General features: G+C 45.0%; 1 protein-coding gene and 1 pseudogene across 11 annotated transcripts in view; one reads left to right on the plus strand and one right to left on the minus strand.

The window, feature by feature from the left end:
- TRAK1 (trafficking kinesin protein 1) overlaps positions 1-19053 on the plus strand; it is a 103579-nt gene that overhangs the window by 31402 nt on the left and 53124 nt on the right. The gene's annotated exons all lie outside the window — the stretch shown is intronic.
- LOC103016868 (hypoxanthine-guanine phosphoribosyltransferase-like) lies at positions 4039-4796 on the minus strand (annotated as a pseudogene).

The raw sequence follows: 19053 nt of genomic DNA on the forward strand, positions 1-19053 counted from the left end.
CCCATGTCCACTTCATGTTCGAATAGGCCAGAGTCCTCAGCCCAGTGCCTTATATTAAATAGGTGCTTAATAAGTGCTTCTTAAGTAAGAGAAAATGGAAAAGCATCTTCTTCAAATTAAAAAACAAGTTTTTCTCCTTTCTTATTTTTTTTTTTGTAAAAACAAAGCAAAATTAAAAACAGCGTATAGAATAGAAAGATCATTTTGTTTGTTGCCCCCTTCCAAAGATTGCCTTCATCTAACTAAAATCGTAAGTGAAACAAAAATAAAGGCACCACAATATGCACTGAGCCTGTGCAAATTAAAGGGATAAATAACACACAGTGCTGACCTTCTAAAGGGAGGGGTCAAAAGTTATATGAGATGGTGACCTAAGAGAAAACAGGGTGTGTGTGTGTGTGTTTGCGGGAGGGGTACCATGTGGAGCACTGACAAACATTGTGGTAGGTGGGGTTGAAAGAAGGAAGGAAGGATAAATGATGGGAGTCAGGGGAGGTTGTACAGGGGATGGAGAAGGGATCTAATAGCCAGAGAAAACTTTTCATTATCATTTGCTAACAAAAATAATACTAAAATGTATACATAATATATTTATAAATAGTTGCCATGAGTTCCTCTCATGTAAACGCCCACGTACTGGTTGTGTCCTTTCTGCCGCTCTCAAGACCTCAGGCAGTTTTGTTTCCAGGTGAGGACCTGAGTGAGCCCTGGAATTGTGCCTTCTCCCCTCTCTTGCTCCCTCCTCGTGTGAGCGGGCTCTTCCTTGGGCCCATTTTCATTGCTTTTAGCTACACAGAGGTCTGCAGGGTCAAAGGTGGAAGCAGAGAAGCTCTGGCTGCCCCATCGCTCCCCACGTGTCGGCGACACGCGGTCAAGGCGCCGCCTCCCCGCCGTTCCCCTCCAGGCGTGGGCCTGGGCGCCAGGCGTCTGGGAGAATTGAAGGAACTTATCTCTGAAGGTCCAAAGCGGCCACATCCATGCAGGGTGCTCACCGGGACCGGGAGCCCCGGGCACAGTGTCTGGTGAGCAGGGCAGCCAGCTACTTATCCCAGTGAGCAGATTACCCTGTGACCCTTAGGCCTACTTCGTCACCTGCCACCTGCCAGCTTTCACTCTTTCTCATCATTCCAGATTCCAATGCTGATTTATCTTTGCTTTTTCGTTTAAGAACAAAAATGCTTGGCAAGCAGTTCTGTACAGATTGACCGTTTTCCTTTTCATGTGAATCCAGCATGTCTAAGACAAAGTTGGAACGGACTCAGGTGGGAAATTGACATGACAGCTCAGCTTGTAGCCCATCCGCCCCTCCTGGGTGATGGGCTCAGGCCGTAGTGGTTCTGAGGTACGGTTTGTGTTCTGAGCTTCTGGTTTGTGTTTTGAACCCTGTGACATCTGCTGCATGACCTGCTGGTCCCAGGCGTGAGATGCCCTGTGCAGCCCTCCCAGGCCGCAGGAAGCAAACTTGGAACCATTTAACACATCCGAACTCTGTTTCTTCTCTGTATCCTTCTCAGATGTATGAGTGATTTTTAATGAGGACTGCATCCAGGCTGGGGTGCACTTGAGTCTGTAGGTCTCTGTTGGGTGCCGTCTCCTGCCTTTGTTCTGTCCCCATGTTCTCCCTGGAGGTGGGATGGGTGCCTGCTTTTCCTGTGCTTGAAATGAGGTGGAGATGGTTTGGGAGGGGGTAGTTGACAGCAAGCTGTTCGTTAGCAGCCTGCCTTCTGCCACAGGAGCTCAGTGACTGGTAGTGGCAGTGTTTTAAAAAATTAAAATCAGAAACTCATCTTAATTTGCAGTTATCTGCAAACTCATAACTGCATCAGTAGTAATTTAATCCAAAATTGTTAGCATTTAGTCATTTTTAAAATGTATTGAATAACTTTAAATTCTTATATGTATATATATATATGCATATGAGTATATTAAGTTGTGTATGTGTATATGAATATTTACGTGTTCACACAGCTAATAATTAGAAACTTAGAAATTTTATTAAATTCTTTTACACATTTAACTTTGATTACAAGTTTATTTAACTAGAGCCTTCTTAACTTTGCAGACCAAATCTATTAGAGTCTCTTAAATGCTTACAAAAGACAGTATATAACTAACTTTGCAGCCCAGGATCTGATCCGCCTCCTACCTGGGGGTAGTTGTGGCCACAACATCAGGTTTTTCTGTTCTTTTACCTACCTCCTCATTCCATATGCGATTGGCTTATTCATAGACACCCTACTTAGAGAAATGTTCATACAGTGCTTTATAAAAGATATTAGTGCCAGAAACAGAACAGTCATACACACCCGCCCTCCCCTACTTCTTAAGATGGATTAAAAATGTCTCCCTGTTATTTTCCCCTTTCCCTAAGGCAATATATCAGTTGCCCTGTTCACTTGGTTGCCCTTTTTATTTTCATATTCATTGACATTCATGGCCTTTACAGACTCAACCCGTTTCCTGTAACTGTTATTAACTCTCTTTTCTTTTTGATGTTTGAATTATCACAAGCCGGCTGGTGATGTCCTTTTAAGCAGGCTCCTACGCCTTATCACTTCTACCCCAGACCTTTTGGAGTGGTCTTTTGCTTTTGTGCAACATGCTATACTGCAGGCCTGTCTTGAATTTTCCTGCCCCAAGATATGGAATCAGCAACTCTCCAAGGAGCCCTGTTAAGATTTAACCCAAATTTGGGCACCAGAATGTTGATGTGCTGGGGATGGGTGGAATAGTGTCCTAGTTGGGCCGCTTTCTTGACAGAGCTGGCAATACAGGCCTACCTCGTTTTATTGTGCTTTGCAGATAACTGCATTTTTTACAAATTGAAGGTTTTTTAACGAACAAATCTGTCAGCACCATTTTTCCAACAGCATTTGCTCACTTTGTGTGTCTGTGTCACATTTTGATAAATCTCTCAATATTTCAAAAGTTTAAATTATTTTTATATTTGTTATGGTGATGTGATGAGTGATCTTTGATGTTACAGTTGCCAAAAGATTACCACTTGCTGAAGGCTCAGATGATGGTTAGCATTTTTTTTAGCAATAAGTTATTTTTAAATTAAGGTATGTACATATTTTTAAGACATAATGCTATTGCACACTTAATAGACTACAATATAGTATAAACATAACTTTTATATGCACTTTGAAACCAAACATTTCATGTGACTTGCTTTATTGTGATATTTGGTTTATGAAAGCGGTGGTCTGGAACCAAACATGCAGGATCTCTGAGGTATGCCTATAGAATTTTTTTTAACATCACAAAAGACACATTGGTAATTTTAACTTACCTCTTATTCTCCTGATCATTTTTAATATCGTTCTTAAAAAAAATCTTTTCAATTTGTTTTCTCTGTGCGATGCCAACTTGAGTTATCTCCTTTAATTCTACCCCTTCTTTTTTTTTTCTTTCAAATTTTATTTGTAAATACTCCTTGAATGTTTTCTCAATTATTTTTTTTCTTTTAAAGAGAGAGCCTTTATTTTAAGTATTTTTACATTGAAGACTTCAAAAAGTAGTAGGTTTTTAGAACTTACTGACCTGTATTTAAAAGGAACTGTTGACAAAGATTCGCCAGAAATAATCTGAACAAACGGGAAAATACAGTTAATACTACTGAAACCTACTAAAATAATTCCAGGACATATGGTTTATCCGACATAACGATACCTCTAAATGCTGTCACTGATATGAAACTGACTGCTTCTTTTCTAAACGCACAGTGGTATAATTAACAATATTCAATCACTTCTGTTCTTTCCTGAATATATAAAAATTAAAATACCATTAAAAAACTAATATATTCTTCTCTTTAAATGTTTCTTACAGATACAATTTCAATATTTTCATTCAATAGTGGTGTGGTTTAAGAGGTTTTTCATTCACAAGTCAAACAACAATCCACCCAAAGGGAACTGATAGTCTGTAGGCTCATAGTGCAAATAAAGAGTTCGGGGATGCAGCAACTGACCTTTCTAAAATACAAAACGGATAAAATTCTTAGAGGATACATTCAGTAAGCTCTACTAAGCAGCTGGCCACAGAACTAGAACATTTGATCATTTTCCTGGTGATTTCAGTGGGACTCCAGATGTTTCCAGACTCAACTTGAACTCTCATCTTAGGCTTTGTATTTTGCTTTTCCAGTTTTGCTAATGACACAAACATGATTCAAATCCCTGAAGTATTCATTATAGTCAAGGGCATATCCTACAACAAACTTGTCTGGAATTTCAAATCCAACACATCTGGTCTATATCCAACACTTTGAGGGGTCCTTTTCACCAGCAAGCTTGCATCCTTGACCATCTTTGGATTATGCTGCTTGACCAAGGAAAGCAAGGTTTGCATTGTTTTGCCAGTGTCAGTTATATCGTCAACAATCAAGACATTCTTCCCAGTTAAAGTTGAGAGATCATCTCCACCAATTACTTTTATGTTGCCTGTTGACTGGTCATTACAGTAGCTCTTTAGTCTGATGAAATCTACAGTCATAGGTCTAGATCTATCACTATTTCTGTTCATTTGATGTAATCCAGCAGGTCAGCAAAGAATTTATAGCCCCCCTTGAGCACACAGAGGGCCACGATGTGATGGCCTCCCATCTCCCTCATCACATCTCGAGCCAGCCGTTCCGTCCCGTCCATAATTAGTCCATGGGGAATAAACACCTTTTCCAAATCCTCAGCATACGGATTAGGTCTACAGAATAAAACTAGGTCATAACCTGGTGCATCATCACTAATCACGACGCTGGGACTGCGTGTCGCCCTAACGGAGCCGGCTGGCATGCGGGCCGAGGGCCGTCTGGGGAGGAGAAGCCGGTGGCGGGCCGACCAGGAGGCGGAGGCGCGGCGGGAGGTGGTGGGAAAGCAGAGCGGCCCGGCCCAGCGCTCCGGCCGCCGCTGCTCAGAGCCCAGGCCTGTTTTCTCAATTATTGACAGAAAAGGCTTTGGAGGTGGTTGGTGCCCGGTTTGGATTCAGTTGCTCTTGGTTTTTGCTGAGTGATCCTGGTCAAGTGACTTCACCTTTCTGAGCCCCCTTTCCTTGTCTGCCCAGTGAGGGGGTATTAGGTAGCAGGGCTCTGAGGGCTGAGTGAGCTGTAAAGGGCTGTTGTCTGATGTGCAGTCGGCACTTATTAAATAGTGTTGTGTGAACATGAGGGTGAGTGAGGGGGTCTTCTCTGAGGCTGCTCCTGGGACCAGTCCCGATTCCTGATCCTCCTGGGGTGGGGCAGTGATGGGGGGAGCCCAGGAACATTGGAGGAGAAGGTGCTTTTTCAGCTGCAGCAAGCCTGGGCCAAGGAAGGGCTGTAACTCTCTGGAGTCGTGGGAATGTTGGAGGAAAGTGTGGATTTGAAGGCAGAGAAACCTGGATTTTAACCTTGGAACCATCTCTAAAGAGTTGTGGGTGGATTACTGCATCCTTCTGAGCCTATCACATGGCAGTTTTGGTACAGACGTTCAATTTAAAACTTGCTCAAGGCCCATAAAATTCACCCATAAATGATGCTGTTTCCTTATTCATACACATTCTGCTTTCTTTCGCATTTTCTAAGAAAGTAAATTGGGAGACTTACCTGGTGGCGCAGTGGTTAAGAATCTGCCTGCCAATGCAGGGGACACATGCTCCATCCCTGGTCTGGGAAGATCCCACGTGCTGCGGAGCAACTAAGCCCGTGCGCCACAACTACTGAGCCTGCGCTCTAGAGCCCGCGAGCCACAGCTACTGAAGCCTGTGCGCCTAGAGCCCGTGCTCCGCAACAAGAGAAGCCACCGCAATGTGAAGCCCACGCACCGCAATGAATAGTAGCCCCCACTCGCTGCAACTAGAGAAAGCCTGTGCACAGCAGCAAAGACCCAACGCAGCCAATAAATAAATAAATAAATAAATAAATAAATAAATAAATAAATAAATAAGGTCAATTGGGTATATGCAGTCTTCGGATTTGATGTAAGTTGTGTTCAGTAATTTGTAAATGGCCTCACCCCACCCCCAGATTGCCACTCCTGCTCATTACTGCGAACTCAATGCCTTCTAATGAATTATGCTGGGAAAAGCTGATACATGACATTTCTACCTCATTTCCCTCATTACAGCTTAGAAAATTGTACTCTCTTTTTAATTGCTCGTACTGGCTTGTTTCCTTTTTTAAGGAATTAGAGTGATGAAGATGATCCCAACTAACATTTATTGCAAACTCACTTTGTCCCAGGCACTGTGCTAAGTGCTCTGCCATGCGTTAATTAATTAACGCCTCGCCCCATCTGTGCGGCAGGTATTATAGTCACCCCATTGAGCAGATAAGACTCAGGTGTCTAAGAAGGTCACAGAGATGGGAAATGAGGATCCTGGACCAAACTTCAGGCCGCCCAACTCCAAAAGCCCTTGCTCTTAGCTATGAAGCTAAACTGGCTGCCATTAGTTGACCATCCATCCATCCATCCATTGATTTTTGCTTTTATGGTGATGTGGGATGAATAAAATATTTTTGAAATTCGTAGCACTGTGAGGTAAATGTGCCAAGCCTTTGTTTAAGGGGTTTCTAACTGCACCTAACTTTTCTATGATGCTTCATGGAGTTTGCATTTCCTGTTCCTTTATTACATCTTCATTTTGAAAATTAATATTGGACTCTCCCCGCCCCGAATATTGGATTGAACTTGTTGAACATGCTGATTTTGAGGAACCTGTTAACTGTTGATCGGTTTATTTATGAGGCCTATAATCATCTTTTTAGAAACACCTTAGGGAACTTTAAAAAAATAAAGTCTCGGAAAACCTTAGGACACCAGCCTCAGCTCCCCTGTCATGAGGAATGACATCTGAGAGGTCGCCTGGTGGTTTGCTGTGGGGCTCTTGAGAGGTACCATCATTGCCAGGGAGAGACATGATAAGGACCAAAGGGAGAGATGAGATATGTTCAGATAATGGGGGCAGTTACAGCAGGAATTAAAATCATTGGCTGCTGACTTTAATTAGGTGAATGTCCTAGAAAATTTTAAATGTGTATCCAAGTTGGGGTCTGAGGAGGGCACACACACGCACACACACACACACACACACACACACACACTTACATAGTTTTCCTCTAAATTTTCTACCAGACACACACACAGACAGGCAGATACACACACACACACACACACACACACTGTAAAATCTACCCCCCACCCCAATCCGTCTATTCTATTGAAGAGCCTTGCCATCCTGTGTAGTCTGGGGACCAGCAGCTTTGCTATTATGTGGGAGCTGGTTAGAAATGCAGAATCTTGGGCCCAACTGCAGACTGGCTGCATCAGAATCTGCACTTCAGCAAGAGCTGCAGGTAATTCACATGCTCATTACAGCCTGGGAAGCCCTGCCCTAGAGGGATGCCTTTTCCTCCAAGTTCATTCACTGAGGTATCATATGCCATTGGAAGGATAAAGGGAAATTGTCCCCGTTTGGTCACTGTGGAAGGAAAGAAGCTTGCCCTCCCAATAGTGGTTGAAGAGTCCTTTTACTATTACTCATTCGCAAATTATACAGTCTTGAGTAGAAAGTTAAGAGGAAAACTGAATCAAGGCCACACTTGTTGCTGTTGACACCAACAGATGGTTACAGTACCTGGTTAACAGGCTGGTGAGGTTCTGTAGGTAGTTTTGCTTTAGGGCAGTGGTTTTCCAAGGGAGATTTTTGTGCCTATGGGTCATTTGGCAGCATCTGGAGACATTTTTGGATGTCACATCTACAGAGAGAGAGGGTGGTGCTTCTGGCACCTAAATGGGTAGAGGCCAGGAATGCTGCTAAACGCCCTGCCATGCCCGGGACAGCCCCGCAACGAAGAATTATCTGACCCTAAATGTCAGTAGTGCTGTGGTTGAGAAACCCTGCTTTAGGGAGTGAGTTTAACTTATAGTAAGTCTAAAATCTGTTTAATTATCCCATTACTCATTTAAAAGAAATATTTCAAACATGCTAAACACTTAGGACTAATAAATGTTAACTTCACATTTTTTTTATAAATAAAACGTTACCGATGCATTTATAAGTACAGTTTCAAAGTCCCGTTCCTTCACTCTTTCCCCAGAGGGAACCACCTTCCTGAGGGTGGGCTGTTTCCTTCTGGTGTGTATTTTTGTACCTTGATTACACATGTAAATGTCCATGAAAACAGCGTATTATATTGCACGGGCCCCTTTGTAATGGCGTTCTCCTCTATTTGTATGTTGCAGGCTCTTTTTCCAGGAGTTAGAGCAAAGGCACGAGCAGAGAACAGGACTGTATCTAAATGAAAACGTTTCCATTTTCTAAGTATTTTACATTTCCGTTAGGTGGTGGTTAAAATTTTTAAGGAAAAATGCTTAATGTTTAAAATCAGGTTGAGGAAAGAAGTAATGGTTGCAGATTGTTGAAGGTGGCATTTTTCAAATGCAGATTCTGTAGTGACCCAGAATTAAGCAAATAAACTTGTGCTGACATTTGTTGGAGGGTACGATGGTGATAAGGTCCCTGGTGCTGCCCCCCTTTTCCACCTGCACCCTCCTTTCTGCCAATGTGGCACCTCTCAGCCCCCGCTCCCAGCATCCTTGGAAGACATTGCCTCCATCTCTGCATCATTTTTCAGAGCCGGCCTGTTTCTATGGCAACTGTGAGATTGAAAGATGAGCGGGAGCGGGAGGCGAGGCTGGAGTGAGACCTCAGGGTGGTGGTGTGTGTCCCTGACGTCACCTTCTGTGCTTCTGGATAGGACGATTCTGGCTACTCCCATTCAGGGCTGCTGGCTGGTGCGCTTTATTAGCGGGGCTGCCAGGGTCTCTGATAGCTCTACAAATTGCCTTTCTTTCTGCTCCTCCTCCTCCCCTCCACAATTTTTCTTTTCACTGCCCCTTTTCTGTTCTGGCTCCAGACTGTCATTAAGAATGCACAGCTTAATTCTGGCGTGTTTTGGGACGGTCTCCTGCCCAGTGTTTTGGAAGGGCGGGGAGGCATGGCAGCGTTTCACTTGACGTCGATGGCGCCGTGAAGTGCATTCTTTCCTCTGCAAGAATACTGACTATGCAGAAATTTATCGAAGCGGATTATTATGAACTAGACTGGTATTATGAAGAATGCTCGGACAGTAATTATGACTCCTGCAGAACAGAGCGGGGATGTGTAGGGCCATTGTCTCCTTCGGGGGAGGGGGTGTCCTGGAATCTTCCTGGGGAGACGGGCGGAAGGAGGGCCACGGGACCAGCACCGCGTGGCTCTGACCCTTGCGAAGGCGTGGTGGAGGAGACAGCAGGTGGGCAGGGCTCGTGATTGTGGGAGGCTCCTTGGCAGTTTGGAGGTGGTGTTGGTGTGTGCTGGGCTTGTGAGCATCACACGTCAGTGGGAGTGAATTCTCGCTGGGGTGATGCGTGTGTGTGCGTGCGCGCGCGCGCGTGCGAGCGCGCAAGTGGAGATGTGGTCCTCGTTAGGGTTCAGGGATTAGTGTTTTCAGGAAGTGGTCCTCTGCCCTGGGAGAATCCACCCTTTTCTGAGCCCAGACCTGGGGGCACAGGGGAGGCTGGAGAAAAGGCAGAAAGAAGCAGCCTCCCAGCTGGCAGACAAGTCAAATGAATTTTCCTTGTGGGCTCCCAGAGATGGGGGTGGGAGATGTTGGGAGGGGCTGGAAGAGCCTGTATCCTCCGCTGTGTGTGCAGGGAGGGTGTGGCACATTCCAGAGGAGACTGGGTGGAGTTTATGTGGCTGGAGCGGCCTCAGGAGGTTCCAGGCATCAGGAAATGGCACTGAGGTGCATTCTCAGGCCACAGGGGAGGGGCCTCAGGCCCCTGTGGTGTTGGCATCAAATTGGATATGACACAGTTAACCTGTCGTCTTTAATTTCTTCTTTAAAGTGACCCTCAATCTGTGCCTTTACATAGACACACACAAAAAGGACACAATTAATATATATACTTAGAGGGTCCATTCCCCCAGTGATGATACGTTCCCAGCCTCACACGAGCCAGTAATAGGTAAGGTAACTGCTTTTTAATTGAATCTGGAGTTTCAGTCTCTCTAACATGACTACATTTGATTAACCTGAATGATGTAACAGGCTGGGACCTGGCCTCATTAGTAAGCTAAGAACTACATAATTATCTCTTTATCTGCTGATTTCTGCCTTGACTATGGGCTGCAGGAAAAGGGCCAAGAGCCTTTCTTAGCGGGGGTGGATGGATATTTAAATGAGCTGAGAAACCTCCCTAGCTGAGCCCCACCATCCCCAAGCATTAGATGAAGACATTGCCATGTTGAGTCCCTGTGCATCTTTAAACATCCTGAGTAATGATGATGGTGGGCAACTCCCAGGGTTGTGAGGGGAAAAGATGACTCAGTTTTTTTTCTTTTGGGTATATTATTCTTGAAGCAAGTTCCCATCCTATTACCCAACTCCAGGAGGCAATTATTGGGGTGCTTCTTTTCAGAATCCATCACTGACCTCTTGAAGTTTTCTTGGTGATTTGTGACTCGCTGAACCCTCCATAACTTTTTAAAGTATGGACCACAGGATCACGGAGCATTGGTTACAGCAGAGGGCTTGTCTCACAGCCCGGGGATGCACTGGGTGTGGCCATGGCTCCCACGGAGCCATCCTGGAAGTGAGGGAGGAAGGCTTCTTACTGTCTTGACCCAACTGCGACACCGTCCAGCTCTATTTACACCCTTGTCTGAGGAAATGAAGCCAGTCACTCTCGGTGGTTAATCTGAAGGGTGAGAGGAGGCCTGCTCTTATCTGGGTGTCTGTCTATCAGAAGGATTTTCTTACCCAGCCATTTCTCAGTTGAGTCTTTTGGCCCCGAGGCAGCCAGATCTCTCTTCTTCCAGCAGAAAAGGAAAATGGAAGAAGAGGCAGCTCATCTGTCCAAGGGTAAATAAATGTTGATTGCAATTACTGTCGGAATTATGTTGAGCAAAATACTTGCCTTTATCCTTCATCCCAATTTGGATGAAGCAGAGAAGGCCACTGGGACAGAATTTACTGTGGCAACTGACATTTTCGTAATCCCGTTTTAAAGATAGTTAAGTAAAGCAGGGAATTAAAGGAATGGAAGCTCAGAACTAATCTGGTTTAGGAAACCCCACAAAAGGGGGTGGAATTCAAGAATATGCTAATGTTGTCGTTACTTGTTTATACATGTCTAACTAGGGTTCTTTCCTGACCTCGGCAGGTTAGTCTGGAAACGAAGGCAATTTGCCTTTGTGTTTATTCATCTTTAAAATTGCAAATCAGTCTTTGAATAGCCTTTTCATCTCCTGGTCCTGAACTTCCTGGTGAGGAGGCCAGGTAGGAGTTAGACACACAGCGTTGCTTTGTCTCTCTTATTATTTGCCATTCGAATCTTTAATGAGGGAAACTTCTAGGGAACTTTGCATACTAATAGCAAAAGATGAGTCATATGTTTTGAAAAAGATGCAAAATCATCATTTATGTCAGAGTTACCGACTCGCACTTAAATTGCAGGGTGAGCACCAAAAAAGTAATATATATGGGTGGGAATATAGATTGCAGGACGATTAGGGACCCCTCTTTTAAAGGTGGAATTAAGAAATGGCTGCTTTTCTCTTTTCTCTTTGAGGTTTAGGAGAGCTTTATTCAGTCCACTGATTGTATCCTTTCCCCTTAATCAGTTTTAGTTGTGGAGTCTAATACTCTGTGTCCCCCACTACCACCCAAACAAGGGGTATGGGGCAGGGGCTTAGAATAGTAGGAAATTGGAGGGGTTGATTGCGCAATACCTTAAGGTAATTTTTAGAGGTTTGAAATAGCTAGCGATCAACAGAGTACAGCAGTGGTCTTTGCAGAATTTTCACACATGTACTCAGTGTTTACAGTTTAAACTCTAGCATCAGAAAGAGTGGATATATGTATATGTATAACTGAGTCACTTTGCTGTACACCTGAAACTAACACAACACTGTAAATCAACTCTACTCCAATAAAAATTAAAAAAACAACAACTCTAGAGTCAAACAGGGTCCTGGTTACCTATGTTGGCTGTGTCCCACCTCTAATTGCAGGAACCTCTAAAACCTGGCAAATAATGGCAATCACTCGCTTATTTTAAACTTTTTTCTTTTTAAAGGAATTCCTTTATTTTTATGGCTGTGCTGGGTCTTCGTTTCTGTGCAAGGGCTTTCTCTAGTTGTGGCAAGCGGGGGCCACTCTTCATCACGGTGCGCGGGCCTCTCACTATCGCGGCCTCTCTTGTTGCAGAGCACAGGCTCCAGACGCGCAGGCTCAGTAATTGTGGCTCACGGGCCTAGTTGCTCCGCGGCATGTGGGATCTTCCCGGACCAGGGCTCGAACCCGTGTCCCCTGCATTGGCAGGCAGATTCTCAACCACTGCGCCACCAGGGAAGCCCAATCACTCGCTTATTAAAAAAGCAGATTCCCAGACTAACTCCAGACCAGGAGAGGCCCTGAGAAATCTGAATCTTTAGTGCACGCTTTCGGTGATTCTTTACATCAGGTGTGTTTGGGAAACTATGCCAGTGTGAGTGGAGACCATCCCTGGGCACAGGGGTCTGGAAGATAATTCTTTATGTCTATCACGAAATCCTATGTTGTTTCTTGGCTACACTGGTCACTCAAAAAAAGTATGCTTATAAAGAGTGTGAGGCTTTTTTAATTTTCAGAAAGGCTTGGGTTCAAGTATATGTCCCTAAGTTAAAGAAATGGAGTGCACGTTTGTAATTATTTCTAGAAATAGGTAGAATGCCAGAAAAGAGTGCTGGCTTGGAGTCTGCCTTTGGGGCCTGTTTTGCATTCTGCATGGCTGTGTGATGTTAAAAAGCAAAATTCAACGGATAAATATAAAGATCAAATTGGCTTTCTTCAGCGATTCATGAATCGAGCAGCATCCCGTCTAGCAAGTAGAAAGGAGCTCTGAGGAGGTGTATAAAATGGAAGGCTTTTATAGACAAGACGGGAGCAGGGACAGGGAAAAAGCAGATTCTCTCTCTTTCTTTGGGGGATGGATGGGGTCTGTCAGGCAGGTTACCTCATTACTGCTGACCGGGAAATTCCAGACCGACTGGTTAAGACTCCATTCCTGGGAGAGGCTGAAGCTGCAATTAGGTCAGGTATTAAGTCTTGGTTGGCTGCCCTGGGGCTTAGCGCAAGCGACTCCATTTGGGGCCTGTTGTTTCTTTTTACCAGTGGTTTGGTACATCCTGGGACCCCAGTGAGCTTCTGTCAACCCAGCTTTCTCATCTGGCAAATGGGGATAACCACGTTGGCCAGAACCATTGCGAAGGAGGGTAAAGCGTGTAAATAAAGTAAAAGCTCTTTGTGATCGGCAAAGTGCCAGGCCAGTGCTTAATTTTATTTTTTCAGAAATAGTACTAGTTATTAAGTTCTTTTAAAAAATCCCTTTCAAAAGGTAACTGGTATTTTGAACAAGGTATAGTATCTTGGGAATTCCCTGGCGGTCCAGTGGTTAGGACTCCACGCTTTCATGCTGAGGACGCAAGTCCAGTCCCTGGTCGGGGAACTAAGATCCCACAAGCTGTGCAGCGCAGCCAGAAAAAAAAAAAAGGTATAGTATCTGGACCACCTGTTTCTCGCTGCGGTCTCTTTTGTAATCATCCACCCTCGTGTCCCCTTTTACAACATTATAGGTTTGAATGTCACAGCGGGAGGTGGTCTAGTTCATACTGATCTTATAAATGGGGACATTCAGGCAGATTGTGCAGTGGTTGTTTTTGAGACTTCTTATTCCATAATGAAAATCCACGGCATTACACACAGGTCGCACGTGTGCCGTTCCCTGACTGCAGTGACCTCTAAAATGTCACCCAGGGTCAGGGTGGCTGGTTTGCGAGTGAAGTTTTATCAGAGGTATTTTAAGCATTAATTGAAAAACTGTTACTAGACTTTTGAGATGATTTTCTAAGTTTCCTGCACTTGTGTTCAGACATGTAAACAGGCCCCATTTTTCATGTGTGTTTATTGTGGGAGGCACCATTGGAGGTAGAGGCTGACTTTCCCTTTCCAGACTCAGCAGTCTTCTGAATGGCCGTTAAGATGATTTAAAAAAAAAAAAGAACTAAATGTAAATGTATGACGTAGCTGTACATTTTTATCAGCAACTTTGGTAAAGCAGAGATAATGTCCTCCCTCAGATGTAGAAGCGGAGGACTAGAGAACTGATGAGAGGGCCGGAGGGAGCTTAGAGCCCAAGTTTTCAGAGCTTTGTGTTTCTCATTTATTTTTTTAAAATAGCATAAGTAAGGGCCTTGGGGAAGTGACCCTCAGTGACGGGCCACCCTGCTCGGTATAGGCAGAGGAGTAAAAGGGCAGGGAGGCTTGTGGAGAGGAGCAGGATGCATGGGATACAGAGGGGAAGGAGACTCTTGCAGAGGGTGAGGGGGGTCTGCAGGAACAGGTTGCAGGGGAAAAGCAGGCCAAGGAGGCCGGGGAGCATCAAGCTCGTGTCTGAAGACGAGGGGCAGGCATCCTTGGCCGTGCCTGTCCAGTGGGACTTTTCTGTGATGATGGAAACGTTCTGTGCTGTCCAGTTTGGTAGCCACTAGCCCCATGTGGCTATGGAGCGTCTGAAATTTGGCTACTGCCACTGAATTTTGGATTTTATTTAATTTTAATCAATAGAGATTTCAATGTAAATAGCCCTAGTGGCTCGTGACCACTCTTTGGACAGCGGAGGGTGGAGCTTCGGGAAGATGACTTCTGTGGGGTGTGTGGAATAAATCTGGAGAGGACACTCACAGGAAGAGCTCCCTCTGACTGGCGGGAGGCGAGTGACACTTGCCTTCTGTGGCCTTGAACGTTCCCGGACATGGGTCAGAACCCACGCCCTGCCCCCCTGCGCTGGACCACGGTCCTAGTCCTTACCTCTGGGACAGCACACACTGCGGCTGCTTGACTGTCCCGGGTGAGCTGGGCCACCCTCAGCTCCACCTCCCATGTCCATGTCCCATGGTCCATCTGTCACCTGGCACAGGGATTCCTGGGCTTTCTTGCTGGTCTTCAGGGGTCTGTTCTGCTTTGACTTTTGGAAAACTGTTCTCTCAGAGAAGGTGCACTTTGTCCCATCTCTGCCTTTAACCTTGAAGTGAATGCAGATGTGGATGAGGTTGGAGAATTCCCTCACACCCTTGCAGAGGGAGGGAGGGAAGGAGGAAGGGTTTGGGGTGGGGAGAACCCTGAAGAATGAGAGAACTGAGAGAAATGGGGTGACATGGGGAGGCTAGGATGGTCTTGTGTTCACAATGCCATGTCCTAAATTTATCTTTTAATTTACATGTATATATATTTTAATTATATAATATATAGAGACTTGAACATCATTTGCTAAAGGTAGCCTAGAATTGAATTAAAAGATGAGTATAACCATCTGGTTATGAGTAAAATCACTTAAAAGTATTTTCAAATATATGAAATCAGCTTTTTTTTTCATTTATATATACTACAGCCCCTCCCACTAGCCTGCACATCTTATAGTCAATCTGATACTCGCCGAATGAATAATGCACAAGGTGGAGTTTTCTCCCTCCCTCCCCTCCCAGAGCTTCAGACTCACTGTCGTTTGCATTGAATTAACAAGCCCCAATTTGATAATGTTTACTGAGCTTAAAGAACGATGGTTTTCCCCTGAGTGTCTGCCTTTATAAACATTGTATTTAAAGCTTATGAAGATTTTCAAAATGTGATTTTGAACTCCCTGCTACTGAATTTCTACTGACCCTACTTTATTTTTATTTTTATTTATTTATTTATTTATGGCTGTGCTGGGTCTTCGTTTCTGTGCGAGGGCTTTCTCTAGTTGCGGCAAGCGGGGGCCACTCTTCATCGCGGTGCGCGGGCCTCTCACTATCGCGGCCTCTCTTGTTGCGGAGCACAGGCTCCAGACGCGCAGGCTCAGTAATTGTGGCTCACGGGCCTAGTTGCTCCGCGGCATGTGGGATCTTCCCAGACCAGGACTCGAACCCGTGTCCCCTGCATTGGCAGGCAGATTCTCAACCACTGCGCCACCAGGGAAGCCTGACCCTACTTTTTACAAAGAACACATTTTTAACATCCTAAAATGTAGCAATCATTTTCAGGTTCCAGAAAAGTAACCTGGCAATGAGTATGTCTGTAGGTGCTATTTCTTAATAAAATCTTTATTCTATTCTGGTTTTCTATTTATAGGCACTGGTCTATGGTCTTCTATTCGTTTTTATGGAGGTAGCGATTCAGTTTAGCAGACATTTTTAGCTGCCTTAGCAGGATCTGCAGCCCTAAGGATTTAAAGATGGATGAGACCTAGTTCCTGAACTTGTGCAGAGAATTCTTGCTGACAATCTGGCCTCTGCTAAAGGCCCCCTCGGTTACCTGAGGGAGGTGACTGGGCAGAGAGGTGGTTTAGGCCTCCTGGTATAGCTTTTAGGAGCAGGGAGACCTGCCACAGTGGAGCGGGGAGGTAGCTGAAGCACAGGAATTGTACAATGTACCATGATTCTCTGAGACACCAGTGCTTCAGGCCACCTTTCAGTGGGTTTGATGGAAGGACCTGCCATTTCACTGTTACAGGCAAAATCAAACAGTGTAGAGGAATTGGTAGTGAGATGTGCAATAAAACTTGATTCTTTTTTCAGGCAACTTTGCAAACTATTAGGCTGTAGATTTTTTTCCCCTTATCCTGCAATTAGAAAAGATCTTTATAAATTTGGCTGTGAATACACAGATGTAGGGTGAGAGTGGGATTTACAAAATGCAGTTTTAAAAAGAGCAAATGCAATATATTATTACCAAAGAAAAACTGGGATGAAGTAAGCTTAATACAAGTAGTGCTTACTGCAGTTTTTTCTTTTTCTCTTGCTAGAAACCAGAATGATCTTTTCCTTCCCTGTTCAGCCCTGTGTCATGCTGTTGTCACAGTCAGATTTGTCTCAACTTTTGAGGCACACCCACAGGAACTCTCTCACCTGAGGGAACTGGGCAATCAGTCGCCAGGGCACCTCCTCCACCAGAGCTCCACCTTTAGACAGGTGTGCCTGCTTGAGGCGTGGATGGTATTGCCCTGTGCAGTTGCTGCGAAACTTCCAGGAAGCTACGATTCCTCATTGCTTCTGGGGGAGCAAAAGCGGAAGAAGAATCTGGATGCAGAGAGGCCGTGCACCTGCCTGCTCGCCTCCCGTCTGACTCCAGAGCACCCGTTAGGGCCACCCCAGGGCTGGGCAGGGCTTTCCCATTCTGATAGGTGCTTCTCCCCCCTCCGCCCCGCCTCCTTCTGTGGCAGCCACCCACTTCCGGGTCTCCTGGGTACCGATGGGCCAGTGGCCCTGTGCACACCCTCCACTTCAGCTGAGCCGGGGCATGTCCGTGGCCCCAGCCAAGGCCCAGCGTGCACCCCGGGGGCCCCGGCCCCAATGCCTCCTCCGGGAGGGCAGCCAGGAGCTCCTTCAAGGATCGCTTCTTAGGGTGATGTTTTGGCTTTGGGGTGACTTCAGCAATGTCCCTAAAAGATGTGGGAGGAGAAGAAGAATATCTTGAGTATGACTGCCAGGGTGAAGAGAGGAAGCCCATCCACAAGCAGCCTGAAGCCCTGGACCTCTTGGAGGAGGGTAAATTCTGTTCTTTGCGCCAGTCTGATCCTTTCCCTCTTAAGTGTCTGTGTAGACCTGGCTGTTTCACTGATCTCACAGCAGTCTTTTATTTTCGTAGCGGGGTATAAGGTCGAGTACACACGTCTTACGTGGTGAATGTAAAGCTGCCAGGGGAGAAGCTGCATTTCCAGCATCCTGGGAAGTCCCCTTGCCCCGCTTTCTTTCTAGTTTACACCTCCTTCCTGGGAGACCACTGTCCTGACTTGTATCACCTTAGATTTGTTTTGCCTGTTCTCGATGTATGTAAATGGAATCAAACAGTGTGTATTATTTTGTCTAGCTTCTGTTGCTTAACTGAGGTCTTTGAAATTCATACTTTTTGCAAATGTCAGTAGTCCCCCGACATGCACACACTTTATGGCATTCCAGCACTCTGTTTTAAGAGTTTTCATCTGACTGAATGGCTTTTGGTGGGTTAATGGACAAGAAACTGAGTCATTATTAAATAATATGTTTTTGTTTACTTTAGGAAATTGTTTATTTTTAAAAATTATTAATCACCAATTTGAAATAGGGATTTTAAAAAAGTTTAGAAATATTTCAAATAGAAAAGTACAAGGGCTGACATTGAAATTACCTGGGAACTCACCACCAGGCTGTATCAGAGGGGTGCTGCTTTTGGAGAAGAGGGGGGAGGGTTTTAAATAAAGATACACCCAAATGCTGAGTTTGAGTTTCCTAATTGGGCTTTTGGGGCTTTTACTCACAGCCCAGAAAAAGGGATTTTTTGGGGGGGTGTTGTGAAACAGAATGTTTAAAGAGTGACTGCAGGAAGTTCTTTAGGTCTTGAGTAAAAGCAATCAAAAAACTTCTTCAAAATTCTGCTCTGTGACGGCCTGTTTTCATGTCTCAGAATAACTTTTTATTTTTTAAATGGTTTATAATTGGCTATATACTGAAAGTGTTCTTCTTTTGAGGTTACTGCCCTGAGAATATTAACACTTCACCTATAGGACAATTAAAAGTGTTTAATTGGAGAAAGGGGGAGAGCAGTGCTGAAACCTGGCACCCCCTGTCTGGTCCTTTCATGAAAGAGATGGTGGAGGTGAAAGGAGAGAGGAGTGAAAGACCAGCTGGGACTGTGCATTTGTTGGGTTCCTGGAAGAGATCAAGAGAAAGGCCTCCATCTGCTCTTACAGAACTAGGACCAGCCCGGATTTCACTGGATCAGCTTGTGTCCCTTGAAGCTGGGCCGCTCAGCGTGCATCCTGGGTACCCACATCACCTGGGAGCTTGTTAGAAATGCAGACTCCCAGGCCCCACCCCAGACATACTGGGCAGAATCTGCATTTTAACAAGACCTTCAGGGAGGGGATTCCTATGCACATTAAAGTATGAGATGAGCTGCTACCTAAAAGCATCATAAGATCATTTTTAAAATCAATTATTGAACCATATGAGTCTAAAATGAAAGGTTTTACTAGG

This window comes from Balaenoptera acutorostrata, chromosome 10 (assembly GCF_949987535.1).
Source record: "Balaenoptera acutorostrata chromosome 10, mBalAcu1.1, whole genome shotgun sequence".
Classification (NCBI taxonomy): Eukaryota; Metazoa; Chordata; class Mammalia; order Artiodactyla; family Balaenopteridae; genus Balaenoptera; species Balaenoptera acutorostrata.